Genomic DNA, 16,541 nt, shown 5'->3' on the forward strand with positions numbered 1-16,541 from the left:
GAAGAGCCATTTCCACCTATTACTAGATCCTCCATACACCATATTGATTTGTCAACCACACGCACAGGGTTACCCACATGTTTGCAAACCTTCCCTCAACAGTGAAACATTACTACATTCCTTTTAATACTCATGGAAAACATTACCGGCCTCAATGTATAGAGATGTTTTATAATATCTACCATAATGGACACAGATATCTGCCCAAAATGCGGCAGCCCTAATGCCACATTTAAACACATATCTTTTAAGTGGTCTCCCACAGAATGGGCGATTCTAGGGATTTTCCCTCTCAACACATCTATCTTACGAGATAGTAAATAGGTAATGCTCATCATTTCATTTCAGCAGTTGCCCGCAAATGTATTTTACATTAATGGATCCACGTAGAGCCTCCTACTAAACCTTTGTTTAGGGCCAAACTCTTCCATGTGTTTCATAAGGAATGGGTGGAGACGTCTCTCCAAAAAGAAGAACGCACAGAAAAATGCTTTCAGATATGGGAGGGTTTTATTGATTCATTATCAAATTACCTCAAAATACAGATTTAGAAATGCTTCCGTTCAACTCAGTGGTATGAAACTCGTATCCTCTCTGGTAATGACCCGATAGATCTTCCAGCAAGTAGCGCCGCCGCTTGAATACGAGCATCTTTCCAGTCATGTCCATCTAAATCCTGCATTTTTCATGTACTCTGTTGTTGTTTTTTTTTACCGACATCTGTATTCATTTCTCTGGGAGATAAAAACTGTATAACATATAAATTGTAATGTCTAACTGCAACTGAAAAATGTATTGTCATTATGCTCAATCCTTAATAAACAAAATAAAGGAAAATGAAAATAATATACAGAACTGTTGGGACATCCGATAACTTCTCTAGACCCTCTTTCAGAAAAATTAGCAAGCCACATACTAAGTGCGGCAAGATGTCTTGTTGCATTACACTGGAAGAATCAAAACCCTCCTTCAGTTCAAACAGTGGCAAATAAGATTTGGTTTGTAGCTTCAATGGAGAAGATAACGGTTTTTCTACAGAACAACTCCATAAAATTTATTCAAATATGGAATCCATGGTATGTTTTTACACAATCTATACAGGGCAGGAAAAAATTTGACCATCTTGAGAATTTAGTATTATAAATTTTAATTTTGACCTTTTGCATGGTAACTCATTTGAAAAAGCATCTCTGAAGAACTCTTACAAATTGAATATCCCCGGGCTATATTTTATTTAATTTTTTTTATTTTATATACTATGTCCTTCAACATTATTCATCCGAAATAACTTAAAACATTAATGTAAGAGTAGATATGGTAACACTTTCAAAAGGTATAGGAACAATTTTATAAGCAAGATTTATGTGTCAATTTGCAATTTTATGGTGTGTTCTTTGCAATAGCATGGACGACATTGTCCTGTTTTATTGTATTTATTTTTATTTTTTTATTATTATTATTTTTTTCCTTATTATTATTTTTTTTATGTATTGTGCATTTATTGAGAATCTTATACATTGTTATTTGTATATCAAATCTGAATAAAATATGTTAAACATATACAGAACCTGTACTGTTGAGTGTGGTCTTCTGATAATATCTGTGACTGCTCAGCTCAGCAAAGCTGCTTATATAAAGTATTACACCCTATAGCTGGGTACACATTAGACAATTTTTTTAACGATATGCACAAATAACAAACATCGATTTTGTGCATATCGTTTAGTGTGTACACACTGAAGCCCTTATTCTAGCTGGATTGCTCCCCTGCGCGTTCGCACAGAGGGCAAGATGTTTAATGACTGCGCATGCACATTTATGCGTGTGTGCAGCCACTTGGTGCGATCAGACACAGCAAATTGATTATTCACCAGCCCGTTCGTACCTAGCAGTGCGGCAGGGGGTGTGGGGTGGCAGCGAGGGGTTGCACCCATGGGAACACCCAGCATTTCATGGGCGTTCCCATGAAAATGCGGCCATGACGCGGGTGCCGGGCAGCTGATGTCACCGGATGTCAGCAACCCACCTGCTTCCCATACCGGTAAGACCAAAGACACCAGAGAGGGGCAAGCACTGAAGAAATCATTTGATATTCGACAAACATTATGCTAAACATCTATTCGCATGCGTGCAGGGAAATTGGCGGGCGAGGAGGGGGGAGGGCATTCATGCGGGTGGCGTTTAGATGGGGGTCAACCAGAATGAGGGCCTAAATTGGTAACAATATGCGCTCCCGCGGGTCGTTAGTGGCCCTCTCTGCTGTCTGCACATGCAGTTCAATCTAGACTACATATTCATAAACAGCTATAATCCTAGAAGTGCCCACTGAATGATATTTCTACAATTGTTTAAGGAAGTTCAAACCAGTGCAATGGAAATCATTGAAGACATTGCATCTTTTAGAGTGTCCTCTAATGTGTATGTAGCTTAAGGTATCATCTCTAAACAATTTATTGAAGAATTCTCAATTTTGGATATTTTTTTTTTTAAATAAATAAAAAACAAAAACAAATCATAAACACGTGGGATACCAATTCCTACCAATTCCTACTGGGAAATTACGTTTGAAGACTAAAACATGTCAGCTCATCATCTATAGTGATGTATATAATAAAAATATGAATTACACTACAATGATGAATGTACTTTGTCATAAAAAAATAGAAAATGTGGTACACAAAGAAAGAAGCAAAACATATAACCCTATATGAAAACACTGAAATCACAATAACTTCATACGTAGGACATTAGACAGTTAAGGGAGAAGAATAAGGGTAAGACAAACATGGGGGTTAAACCTTGACATCTTCAGATGTCTAGCACAATAATTAAGGCAACACAATAGTAACCCCCCCTTATACTGTACTTGCCTCTTACACATTATGCCACATGGAATGAGCCAAAATTCACACAGACTGAGCCAAACTTCACACTATGGGGGAGATTCTCTAAACTAAAAATGCGGTAAAAACCCTGTTATCTGGGTTTTTACCGCATTTTGGGATGCTGTAAACATCCCCCGCCGGGTTACCGTGGCATCGCCAGAAAAATCTGGCGATGCCCCATAGAAGCCTATGGGCTTCTATCGCATCCCACCGCCGCCCCACAACGCCCCCCCGCCGCCCCCTCACCTGTGTCCGGGCAGCACAGAGTTGTGCTGCCCGGACCTGTGACCTCCTCCCTGCACTGATCCTCTTCCGGGTGCAGGGAGGGAGCAGCGCCGGGTGTGGGAGGGAGGGGGAGCCGCCGGGACCTGCCGGGACCTGCTGGGACCCGGCGACTCTCACCGCAAAGGACAGCTCTTAACGCAAGAGCTGTCCTTTGCTATAATTATCGCATATGTTAGAACATATGCAATAATTATAAATGCGATGGGCGGCGATAGGGGGCGGAGATTCTTAGAGAATCTCCCCCTATGGCACAAGGATTGAGTCAAAATTCACGTTATGCCACACAGATTAAGGCAAAATTCACATTTCGTAACCAACTGACCCATTTACATGTAGGCTTCAAATGTTTTTCGTCCAGTGAAACTGGGCCGTTTGGTTCAAGAGAAATCTGTCCTCAAACAACATCAAGAGCCATGAAACAGAAATGAAAAAAAATTGGTTGATCCGCAATATCTCTAGAACCAATGAACCCATATAGACCAGGTATCATATTGAAGGTCCAGCGATTTGGGTTTGACTGAGATCAACCTCAAGCTTCTGTGATGCCGGAGGGGGAACTGGCAGCCTTTGGAACCGGGTGGAGGTCGGAATTAGCGGGTCCCATGTTATCCTATGGGGAAAACGTTCCAGCTTTCCCTGGCAGTATCTCTGGTTCCCGGGGGGCTAGCGACGCTGGGCTCGTTGGAAAGTCCTGGTCCTCAGCTGCAAAATGGGCCTATTTGGAGAGTGGGCCTGGAGCTATAGCTCCATCAGGCCCATTGTTAATCTGGCCCTGGTGATTCCATGTTTTACATCAGAAGGTTTTGCCTTGCATTCCATGTATATCGTCTTAGTAGTATGTAGCATCATACTTTTAACTTCCGCTATTTATGGAGCAGTGGGTCTAATCCAATGTTTGAGTATTAGTTTACTGGTTATTCCCATAATTACAATGGAACAGGAATAGTAAAAGCTCCTTCTTATGTTCCCCGTCTCATACCTTAAAATTAGACAATATACATACAAGTATATTTTTTAGATAATTTCATCTAGAACATGGAATTGAACAAATTAATGAGTGTATTCCAAAAAAAGGCTTTTTTTTTACACTGCCATAAATTATTTAAATACGAGGCATTACATTGACCGCACTTTACACATTTGACTGTTTCCTCTTCGACCATACTGTATGTGCCCTTTGCGCTGGGGAGAAATATGCATGTACCTCCTGGAATGATGTGTAGATGCTTCAAAGTAGTATGGCAATATTTTTAAATATCATCCAGGTAAAAAATATCAGGTATCTAATCAAGGATAAAAAAAATTGAACAACATCTTAAGTGTAACATCTAAAATAGTGTAATAGTAGCATAGTTTATTTGTTCTGATAGAAACAAGCAACAAGAGAGATGGAATGGGATCAATATCTTGCACATTAATAATTGACATTGTTTGTATAAAATGTCTAATCTGTAAATACATGAAGAATAGTTAAATAGGATTGAATTTTTCTTTCATGTCTGAAAACGAAACCGGGACAAGGGATCTGAGGCAAAAAGATAGAACACCATTAGGTCAACACTATTAGTTCGACAATCAAAAAGGTTGAAATGCAAAAAGGTCGACCAGATCCCCAGAGGCACCCCCCCCCCCTTCATCCAGCTCAATACCATACATTTTTTTTTCTTGAGTGGCGCCGGCAGCAGTAATAGCTGCCAATGGGGGAGCAGTACCGTTACCGTTTGATCCCCAGAGGCGCTTAATTTGGTAACGTTTGTATGCAACAAAAGCTAAATCTCATCTGGATAAAGATATAATATAGAATTTGTAAAAAATAAATAAACATTTCACCCCTTTAAGGATAGAATTTTCTTAGTGGGTGCCTTTGTCACAAAAAAAGCTACTGTACAAACTTCAAGTTCCTAGTCCTTATGGTTCTGGAGATCTCATGATGAGTCAGTTGGTGGTATTTGGCTTTTATATAGGTTTACGTAATAGGTAAAACCACTGCTTGCGGCTTCCAATCATATAATATATGGACAATCAGAAGCAAATCCTGTCCCTCATTCCTTAATTCTAAGGATGACTTCATTTAATATATTTTTCAAAATTTCTCAATAAGAAACTTTTGGCCTAGGAGGGCCATGAGAGAGTTTTTGCAATGCCTTGTGTGTATTTTTTTTTATAGTTTTTTTAGATGAGACTGAATGTGGGTAACAAAGGACAGTCGAGAATGACACCAAATTTGTAGGTATGGTTGATTGTACAGATTTCTCTGATTGTTCAGTCTCCAAGATATTAATTAGATTTTTGTACTTGCAACTCAGTGATGATAGGGGTGTCCTACATTTTACAAAGAACAAGCTGTTAAATAAAACTTTTTATACTCTAATTAAAATCTATTGTTCTAGAGGAGCATGCATTTGAAAGACAAAGCAAGTTTAGTTTTGGCTTTTAAACAATTGCTACTTGTAAATATTAGGCAGACGCAACAAGAACCCGCCAGTGCCTGCAGGCTTGTTTATGGGTGGAATACTTGCTCTCAGTTTAAAAACTGCACCTGACTTGAGTACATCTCCATCAAAGGAGTACTAGAACTCTGCTGTACTGTACTGCCAGCAACTTACAAGGTGAGTGTTCCATGAAGGTTATCAATATTTATTTTCAGATATTATTAAAGCGGTTACAGTGCCGCCTTGGTGGGCAAGACAAAAAATGTTAATGGAGACCAGTACAAATAAAACATTCACCGAAGGGCATTTCTTTTAAAATGGGAAATCACGTACTATGCTGTAACATGGAGTAACAAAGTGAAATAATTGCTTAGATTTACTGTATCCTTAGACCAGTGTTACAAAGGGCTGTCTGTGTCCATGTGTTTTAGGAGTAGAAAAGTGAAGATCCAGTCACATGACAAGTCATACGTCACACGAAACTGGGAATGACTGAACATAGCACAATGGTCAGTTTCAGCATGTTTGTCAAGAGAGATTGTTATGAAAATCTTACTTAAAATGGACCATTCAATTCTTCATGAATATTAACAACATAATGGAATCTTTTCTTTTAAGACAATCGGTATTAAGAGCTGAAAAATATATTGGAAAGGGCTGAAGCGCTACTTTGATCCATATGAACATTAGGAGTCCCCTGTGCAATCAGCTGGCATGTTAGGTTCAGGCGATAAGGCTCATAACGCATCTTGGCGATGTGCCTATTTTTGGGAAAATATGCATCTTTATGGTTAAGTGTATTGATTAGTGGGTGGCATCTGTGGGAGTGTCACCTTATCGGCCATGATCTTTCAGGTTTTTTGTCTTCAGTACTTTTACAGTGTGTGTGATTACTCTGGTCATGCCCCTCCCAGATTTGCTCCTGGCTGATGTTGTCACGTTGCATCCCTCCCCCTCCTGGTCAGCATGAAAGTCTGCAGCATATACTACAGGTAGTCCATCGATAATCTGGCCCCCATGGTTCCATTTTTATCCATTTTGCTGGATTTGCCTGTAACCTATCTGAGCCCACTGGCACCTGATGTGTCTGGTTTAAAAAAAAAAGAAAAGAAGAAGTGCCGCCGCACCATCAGGTGCTGGATAATTGGTGTTGTACCTGTATCTCTGTGATAAGGTCAAGCTTCAAATTGTTCTCTCTGCAGTCCTGATCAAGTCCACCTACCCTGTTCTACTTACCATCCGCATTTTTAGAAAAGAGCAATTCTACTTGTTCAGTGGTAATGGATGTGTCATGGTGAACATTTTATAGGAATGTATTATTTTCTAAGAATGCTAGAGGAAGTACACACTATGCAATATATTAATCATATTGCTTATTTTGTCTCTTCTGAGCGATATCGTTTCAAATATCACTAGCATGTACGGTATGTTTAAAAACAATTAAAATAATCCGGATGATGTCGAGCGAGCTCAGGAAGAACACAAACCTCCCATGGTGCAAAAGGGGCAATGCTCGCCTATGTATTTAAAATGTTAAAGACCACACAAAAAGAGCAGAAGAAGCATCACAGTTACATGAGCGGTCTACAAGTTTGTCACAGATGCCACAGGAAATGTCTGTGTATTTTGGAAAGCCTTTTTAATATATTTCTGGAAACAAGTAAGGCAACAGAGAAGACTTACAAGTGTCAAATCAGTTTCAAAACCTTGTTTCAGGTACTCCATTGGCAGCTCTAAATGTTAACCACCTTACATTTTGGAAGAACTATATAAGAACATACTCTAGACTGGCAAGAAACTACCGGTCATCTGTGGCCACTTTGATTCCATCAGAGCCGTTTTTTTAAAAACGGTGGAGAAACCAAAAGCAAATCATGGAACAGATTAAAGGGGAAGATGAGTTGCAAGTTATTTTTATAGAATGCAAATGAAAAACTTTCATGGTACAAAAATATATTTACATTTCTTTTACTGTTACCACTGGCAAACTCCATGGCGCTATAGTTTATTTTTCTTCCGCCGCCATTGCCACAATATTGATTAAGTGATCTCCCCATTATTAAATGCATTTTGTTTGATGATTACACTTTGGAAATGATCTTTTCATGTTTATTAATAATGTTATGAAAAAAAAAAAAGAAATAATTTGAAGTTGAATGCATTTACGGTGTCATTTTTTTCTTCATCAATATCTACTTTAAAAAAGTACTGCATAGAGACAGTGGATGATCACATTGAGATACAATAGAAATGTCCAATTATATAAATAAATAATATATATTATATAAACACACACACACAAATATAGTTATAGTTCTACATACACACACATACAAACTCATTACAGACAGTACAACGGTAAAAAGAAAACAGTAGAATATTAATACAACAGAGGTATGTTTACATTAAATACAGTAGGACTCACTCAAAGGGAAGGGTGGACAATTAGGCTCAAACTTGCAGACTGTGATATTTCATAAAGATATTAAATAATGGTTTCATTTAATGGTATCAAGTATTATTATTCCAAATTCTGTTGAAATGTGGAAATACAAGTCACAGCATTTTACCACAGCCATAACTAGGACGGAATAAAAGGATTTCCACATGGATCAGCAGCATTGTAATAACAAAGAACAAAATGAGGTAAAATGAATATATGAAAAATATACGGAAACCTAGAGACAATCCTGTAAATTAAGTAATAAAGAGGAGGGGAAGTTCTCCACACCAAAGTTAGAATAATAATTGGATTACTACTAGACCAAAGATAGATACAAAAAACAGCATTTTTGGATTTGATACAGATATTTTTTTATGTAAAAAAATCTTTATCGTTATAATAACAATAAGAACAATACTGCAATATAACTGGCCGGTGTAAACAGAAAAATACATAAACTGAGAATTGATTATTTTGTTTAATTGTTTGAGGCTGTGCAATATATGGTTTAGGACTCAGGTTCTGTCAGCCGTATTGTATGTCCTTACCACTACCCCCATGCTCCCTTGTTCTGTTACTATTGATGTTGAAAGCACATGTTTACTGTGGCAGTTCCCTAGTGTGACCCTTCTTCTGTTTAGGCACCTTACCTTTCTTCTTTTTCTTTTCGGTTCTATGGTTCCAATCTCTTTCTCTCCTCTTCCTCGCTCTCCCTTCTTTGTTCTTGGGGCAAACCTCAGTAAATCTCATGGAATGTCCCTCCCCTTTTTGGGACCATCTGATTGCTGCTGACCATACAAATCAACCCCCATAACAATCCATGGCACTTATTGTCGGTTAATGTGAGGCATATTGGTAAAGTGGCACAGGGACACAAAATCACCTCCCAGATGTATAATACTGTAATTGACCCTCTCTTAGACAAATTGAGTATGCCTTCCTCTTCTCACTCTTGCAAAATAAATCCCAACTTGTCTAAAGTCTCCCACACTTGTGTCCTCTTTGAAACAATTTGGCCTGTGTGATTCATGGAGGCTGAAATATTCGTCAGCAAGAGACTATATACACATTTTTCGGCCCCACATAATTGCTATTCAAGGATTGATAGGATCCATATATCTAAAAAATATATTTCCTCTGTGGTCCTTGATGCAGGGATGACTCCTTTCATCTGGACTAACCACTACGGTATATTTTGATAGACATTCATAGAACTCGCAATGGAGAACGTAAGTGGCGTCTGAACGACTTCATATTGCAGAACCCATCTACACAGGCAGAAATTAAAGAGGTTATAAGACAATACTTTGAGGAGAACACATCCTCTGAGATCTCCCCTGGAGTTGTTTGGGAGGCTCATAAGGCTACCCCGAGGGGCCACCTTATTGCTAAAGTTTCTGCAATTAAATGGAAGGCAATATATGAGATCTCTTTCCTGGAGACTCAAATAGTTTCTCTAACTACACAACAAAAGCAGTATCCTTGTGCCACATTATTATTGCCAATAGACGAACTTAAAGGCCAACTAAACACTTTACTGTCTAATTGTGCGGCTACTACACTACAGAAATTACGCCAACGCTTTTATGACAAATCGGACAAAATAGACACCATTTTGGCTAATAAATTAAGAAATAGACAATCCAAAAGTATGATGAATAAATTATACTCCAATAAATTACAATACTATACATATGACCCGAAGGTTATGGTAGAGGAATTTAAAGATGATTATAACTCGCTTTATAATTTGCCAGAGCCAAATTCATCTTCTCCTACTAGAGCTGAGGGATTACACTTGTATCTAAACTCAACCCCACTGCCCCACATCTCCGATTCCCAGCTTTCAACATTAAACGTGCCCATCTCGGTGGAGGAGACAGCAAAGGCAATTGAGAATGAGATCCTCAGCATCTCCTGGCCCTGATGGGATTTCAGTCCAATACTATAAGATATTTCTTACAGAACTAACCCTGCACCTTAAGCTCTCTATAATAATATTATAGAAGGGGCCTCATTTGATTCAGCAACTACACAGGCAGGTATTTTGGTAATCCCAAAGCCCGATAATCACCCCACCCAATGTCAAAATTATAGAGTGATTTCCCTTTTAAATGTGGACCTTAAAATGTATACCAAGATCTTAACATTACGCCTAACCCCCCTACTTTCCTCTTTGGTCTATTCTGACAAAGTGGGTTTCATCCCAGGGCGCCAGGCACCTGACAATATCAGGGGAACGATAGATCCATCCACAAACCAAAGAAACCTGCCCTCATCATGGCACTGTATGCAGAGAAGGTGTTTAACCGCATTTCCTGGTCATTCGCCTTCGAAGTGGTCTGGAAAATGGGTTTCTCCGGGATATTTTATGAAGGAATTTTATGCTCTCTACCGATCCCCCTCAGCAAAGGTCTCTGTTAACCGCATTTCTTCCTCGAGCTTTGGGATTGCTAACGGGACCAGACAGGGTTGCCTACTGTCACATTTGATTTTCGTGCTAATAATGGAACCCCTGGTGGCTAGAATCCACGACAATGCGGCTATCATGGGGGTGATGGTGGGCAATTCAAATCATAAATTTCAAAAGTGCCCATTATCCCCCCTGGATCAAAAACATCCTCAGGGGACAAATGTTGCGTCTAAGACGCAATTGTTCTGAGTTGAAAACATTTGACCGACAAGCTGTACAACTCATGAAATCGTTCCAAGACTGTGGATACCCTGAGCAATTGGTGAAAGGGGCCTATGAAATAAGTAGAGAGAGATAGGGACACACTTTTGTGCAACAAGCCCAAAGATAAAGATCCTACTAATAACATCAACAAAATCGCCTTCATTTCCACCTTTAATAAGAACTATGTAGATATATGGAGAATTATAAATAAAAATCATTTAATTTTGAAACAAGACCCCCTATTGAGGGATGTATTACCGTCTCACCCGTCCTTCATTTTCCGTAAAAACAAATCGTTAAAGAATCTTCTTGCCCCTAGTTGTCTTCGAGATACCCAGGATAAACAAATCGCAGCTACCAGTTGGCTTCCCACAAAGCCGATAGGTTGTTAAAAGTGTGGCAGAACACATTGCATTACCTGTAACTATATTCTAAATAAAACCCTGACAGTCAGTACATCTATGGATCTTATGAAGGTCCGCGGCTTCATCAACTGTAATACGCCATTTACTATATACCTATTATAATGTACCTGTGACTTGAAATATGTGGGTCGGACCACACGTCCCCTGAGGACCCCATTCCTTGAACATCGTAGGAATATCCTTAAAGGTTCCCTATTACACAGTGTATCCAGGCACTTTTTCGAGTGCCATAATAAAGATCCTAAGGACCTCATTCTGATTGCCCTTGAACATATACCCCCCACCAAAAGAGGTGGGGATAGATTCCGTACCCTCTGCAGGCAGGAAATATTCTGGACCTTTAAGATGGACTGTTTGTTTCCAAAAGGCCTCAACGAGGCTACTGAACTAAATATTGTGCTCTAGCTCCCCCCCCCCCCCCCTTCCTCCCCTTGTCTTTTTCTTTGTATGTAATATACTGCTTTTTTGACATTGCTCCCACCAACTATATGGTGCTATTTGAATTGTCCTCGATACCTACCTTACAGGGACGTCACATAATCACTAATTTGAGAACTCTCTGATTTCGGTATAAATAACTTACCTATTATTATTTATCTAATTTCATCTAATTTTATATATTTATTTATTCAAGTTCATATTATTATTATTTGTATTATTATTCATTATCAATATACATCTATATATATATATATATATATATACTCTTTCCCCCCTTTTTTTGTTTTTATGCGTGCCTTCTCTTTGTCCTTTATGGAATTATCAATACACACTTCCCAACATGTTACTAACTTGCTACTAAATGATATGGTTGATCTTTCAGCTATCTCCTTTAACTTCAATTAATTTATTTAATCGTTACATGTTTAGTAAAAATGTATCTGCTTTCCATATAATAATAAAACACTCTGCAACGATATTCATCTGTAAAGAGAACAACTGCGAATCTGATAATTCATCCTTACATGTTAATGGTCACTTGAAAATTATTGCGTGCCATCTCTAAAAATGGGTATCAGCTTGGTCACGTGAGCGGTATTTAACCATTTAATAGCAATGTTTCCACAGCAGAGATAACCATCCAGACGGGCAATGGGATATCCGGGATGAGTCATGTGACCATCCCGGCAACCAATCAGTTTAGTACTTTTACAGACTAACCACAAAAGACCCGGAACTTTTGTATTGAGAGGCAGTGTACGCTAGAAAACTGACTCCCAATATACGTCGCACCACTCATTACAGCTCCCGCCGTCTGCTTCCGGTGTGACAGCGGAACTGATTTTAGAAACGTCTTTTGGAACGCATATGCGTTCCATAGGTAAGAAAACCCTTTTTCTTCTACTTAATTCACTTAAATTTACGCCAATAAGATTTTAGATGAGCCTCATCCACTGGCTCCCCTTCTCATTATTCCCTGTATACCATTTAATAGCGTTTATACAGTATACCGCTTTTCACACACTATGGGATCCGGTCACGTGACCTCACTGATTCTCAAAGCATTCCGTTTCTTATTGTCTTTTGGGAATTTTCTGCATATTGCAGACTATGTGCCTGGAAATATACGTCTGTCTCTCTTTTTATTATGTAAATTATGTGATTTTATGTATATTGTGCTTATTTGTGTTTGGTGCACACACATGTTAATCATTGGCCCATTAGGGAGGGTATATATACCCATACTTCAGTCACTGCTAGACACCTTTGATAAAGCTGCAGTTGGCAGTGAAACGCGTCAGTTGGACTGTTTGCTCTTCACCCACAGGACCCCAATTGTGGACCCTTACACCTGTATTGGTTCTATTTGTTCCAAGTGTACTATCACACACGGACTCACAATACTCCCTCCCAGGATCACTCTTCCATTCGGTCCGGTGGCCACTGCGCCTCCCAAAACATCCAGTGACAAAATTAAAACTTGCAACCTAATAGGAGGACACTGTTCAGTGAGCAGATACCACCACTCCACGTGGTCCTGGTCAAATCAGTGGACACCGCTCTCTGGATCTCTTGGGGACAATCGATCTCTCCCCTACCTCCTCCATCCAACAGACGAGGGGGAAGCCGTTTTTCCTCCAAAGGGTGCCACAAAACCGCACACCATTGTGAGGATTTTACTACCACCCAAGTGGAAATCTTGGACATCCAGACCTCCGACCAATTGGTAAAGTGCACTTACCTGTGTCTCCACTTTCATACCACCCCCCCCAATCCAATATCCATTGTTCCCCCCTGGGGTCCCAATTGTACCCAATTAATTTATTATATTTTTTTTTTTCTGTGATATGAAGAGCCTTTTTACATGTCAACATTAATTGTTTTTATTGTGACTTATCACTTGTTCATTTTATTCAGTAAAAATTATCTATTGTACTAAACTATTGTGTGCCAAACATTTACTTAGTGCTGCTCACATGCTTAGAGCGTGATTGGTTTTGTTGTTTATCTTTTAGGTGGGCACTGACTATCCCCCCTTTTGAGCAGCTGCTAACCCTTAGAGGGACAACTCTTGTCAAGCGCCTGTTTTTTTCCTTGGAGTTATTCCTTGGATTTCTTCCCCTACAGATCATAAAATAGCCTTGTACGCAGATGACGTCCTAATTTCTCTCACTAAACCGACCCAAGCTTTACATCATCTTCTATCAGAAATTGAGCTTTACTCTACCTTTTCTGGTTATAAGATCAATTCCAGTAAAATTGAAATACTGGATTTCTATTTATCAGCTAACACTAAAAATAGTTTAGAATCGTCACTCCCTTTCAAATGGCATAAACAAAAGATAAAATATTTGGGAATCACGCAGTGTCCATCAACTTTTTCAGGCCAACTACCCACGCCTTTTAGACCAAGTTGTCGGATTTGCAAATATGGTCTGCTAATTATATCTCATTGATAGGTAGAGTGAACTTGATTAAAATGAATGTGCTTCCTCTGCTCTTATACCTTTTTCAATCATTACCAATATATATGCCCCCACATGTATTTAAGTTTCTACAATTCCACACTTCTTATTTTGTTTGGAATGGTAGAATACCAAGAATAAGACTGAGAACTCTGCAATGTCACTCAAGAGTTGGGGGATTAGGCATTCCTGATTTTAAAAGATACTACCTAGCATCTAAACTGGCTCAATGTTTACAATGGTGCAATCCGGATGCAGGGAGGGTATGGGTCCATATTGAGGCTGATGAGCTGGGCTTATCCACTGCCTCTTCCCTCTTATGTCTAATTAGGGAAAAATGCCCCCAATCTGTAAAAGTCACACCCAGTAATTGCAAGCTCTTTATCTGTCTGGGACTTTGCTAATATAAAATATAAATTGGCTCCTACACCGTCCCCAATAGTCCCTTTATTTCATAACCCAGATTTTCCTCCTGGTATAGTCAGATCTTCCTTTCCCCACTGGAAGGGAAACATTCTATTTCTCAATTACATCACCAGGGATTTGGTCTTCCCCCAATTTTCCGAAATCCAAGAAACATCTAAAATTCCCTCTAAAGATTTTTGTTGGTTTTCTTCAAATTAGATTTTTTTTCCTTCAAAGAGAGGCACACAACTGACCAACAAACCTCCCACTGTTTTTGAAAATTTAGGTTTGAGACGTTCGACTAAGGGGTTAATTTCTGATCTATATTCCTCTTTAACTGAGGACATTTTCAACACTAAAGATTCACATGAATCCGCCTGGTAAAAAGATCTGGGAATTATTTTGGACCCTGACGACTGGGAGGAGATATGGGAGAAGGCTACATCTAGTTAAATTTGTGTGAAAATTAAAGAAAAAATATGTAAACTACTATTTAGATGGTACTATTTTCCCTCTAGATTGTCTACAATGTATCCCGACACTTCGGACAGATGCTGGAGGTGTTGCCTAGAGAAACGCTTGCTCCTGCATATTTGGTGGTCTTGTCCGAAAATATTAATATTATGGAATGAAGTTATACATCTCATTTTGCATATCCTCGAGGTTTCAATCCCTTATGACATTTTTTCTACTTCCACTGAACTTCCCAGATTTAACTAGGACTCAAACTAAAATGGCTCCACATACAGTATTATTTCTGCCACAACCTGTCAGATTGCATTGGACTGTAAGAAACATACTGCCCCTTCCATACCAGTTATCATGGCATGTATTTGGTACGTATATAAAATGGAATACCTAAGAAGTATAATTAACCACTCTGCCAAATCATTTAATAAGATATGGAACCCCTGGCTAGTCCATCAAACTGTTCCTTCACCGTTCCTTTGATTTTATTTCTCTGGTCATACTACTCAATACACACACACACACACACACACACACACACACACATATATATATATACACATACATACATATATATATCTTTTCTGAGGTTAAACCCCACGAACCCTCCTTCTCTGCTCACTATCTCCTTCTATTTATCTTCCTTTTTTTCAACTCTCTTTTGGGACATGGTCTTGTCACCACCACATTGGAGATCTTCCTCCTTTTACCTTAACTAAAATGGATCACTTGATAATAACTATATTTCCAAACATAGGCCCTTATTCTAGTTGATTCGGTCGGATGCATATTTTCAGACAGGAACCGAGTGTTCTTAGCCCCGCCTTCCGTACGGATCACTCACACCGTCCGAATGCGGTAAGACGCCAACCGAATGGGCTGCGATCGGATTTTTCATGTGAACACCTCCTCCATCTGTGGGAACCTCCCCACAGATTGTTCCGACCATTTTCTGTACAGAATTCACGCCGTATTCGCACATGCGCAGACACGCCTCTGCACATGCGCAAACACCAATCATCGGCCATCCGTGCGCATTCGAAGCCATCCGACTCAACTAGAATAAGGCCCATAATATTTTCCATTATTTATTAATAATTTCTTTGGCACTGTTTGAAATTTTATGTGATTAATGTAACTCATAATAAAATGTTGATTAAAAAAAATAATAATTTAGCCAACAATCTCTAAGAGGGGCTATTTTTCCAATGTTGTTATACCAGTTTTTAGACTAAGTAAACTGCAATATAAATGAAGTGAACACTCCGTGAGGCTTGGCTTAATTACCGATGGAGCAAGTTTATTTAAATGGAATAGTCCTTAGGCAATTTAGCAGGCTTTCATTCCACACACTGCATTAATAATCCCAGCCAGTTGTTAGCATAACCATAAGACATTTATTAGCATCAAGCAAGCAGCAATGTAGAAAAAGCACAGAATGTTGTTAGAAGTAAGCTTATTCAGGTGATGCACACCTCACACTTTCATTCCACGCATTGCGATTAGATAGTCATAAGCCAGTTGTAGGTATCAGGCAAACAGTCATGCAGATGGGTTTTTCAATAAATACTTCTATTCAGTGGCGTAAGTTCATCCCAGTTGCCCAGAGGCAAGG

The 16,541-nt window shown here is 39.1% G+C and overlaps 1 protein-coding gene across 2 annotated transcripts in view; it reads right to left on the minus strand.

Moving 5' to 3' along the window:
• Window positions 1-519: 519 nt before the first annotated feature.
• Window positions 520-16,541, minus strand: part of POLM (DNA polymerase mu) — a 53,776-nt gene continuing 37,754 nt past the window's right edge. Inside the window, exon 13 of one of the 2 annotated variants that reach the window (XR_014473572.1) lies at window positions 520-734. The gene's annotated coding sequence lies outside the window, so the exon portion shown is untranslated. Of the gene's footprint in view, window positions 749-16,541 lie in introns of both variants that reach the window. The other variant, XR_014473571.1, reaches the window with a different exon arrangement.

This window comes from Crinia signifera, chromosome 4 (genome assembly GCF_055691185.1).
Source record: "Crinia signifera chromosome 4, ASM5569118v1, whole genome shotgun sequence".
Taxonomy (NCBI): Eukaryota; Metazoa; Chordata; class Amphibia; order Anura; family Myobatrachidae; genus Crinia; species Crinia signifera.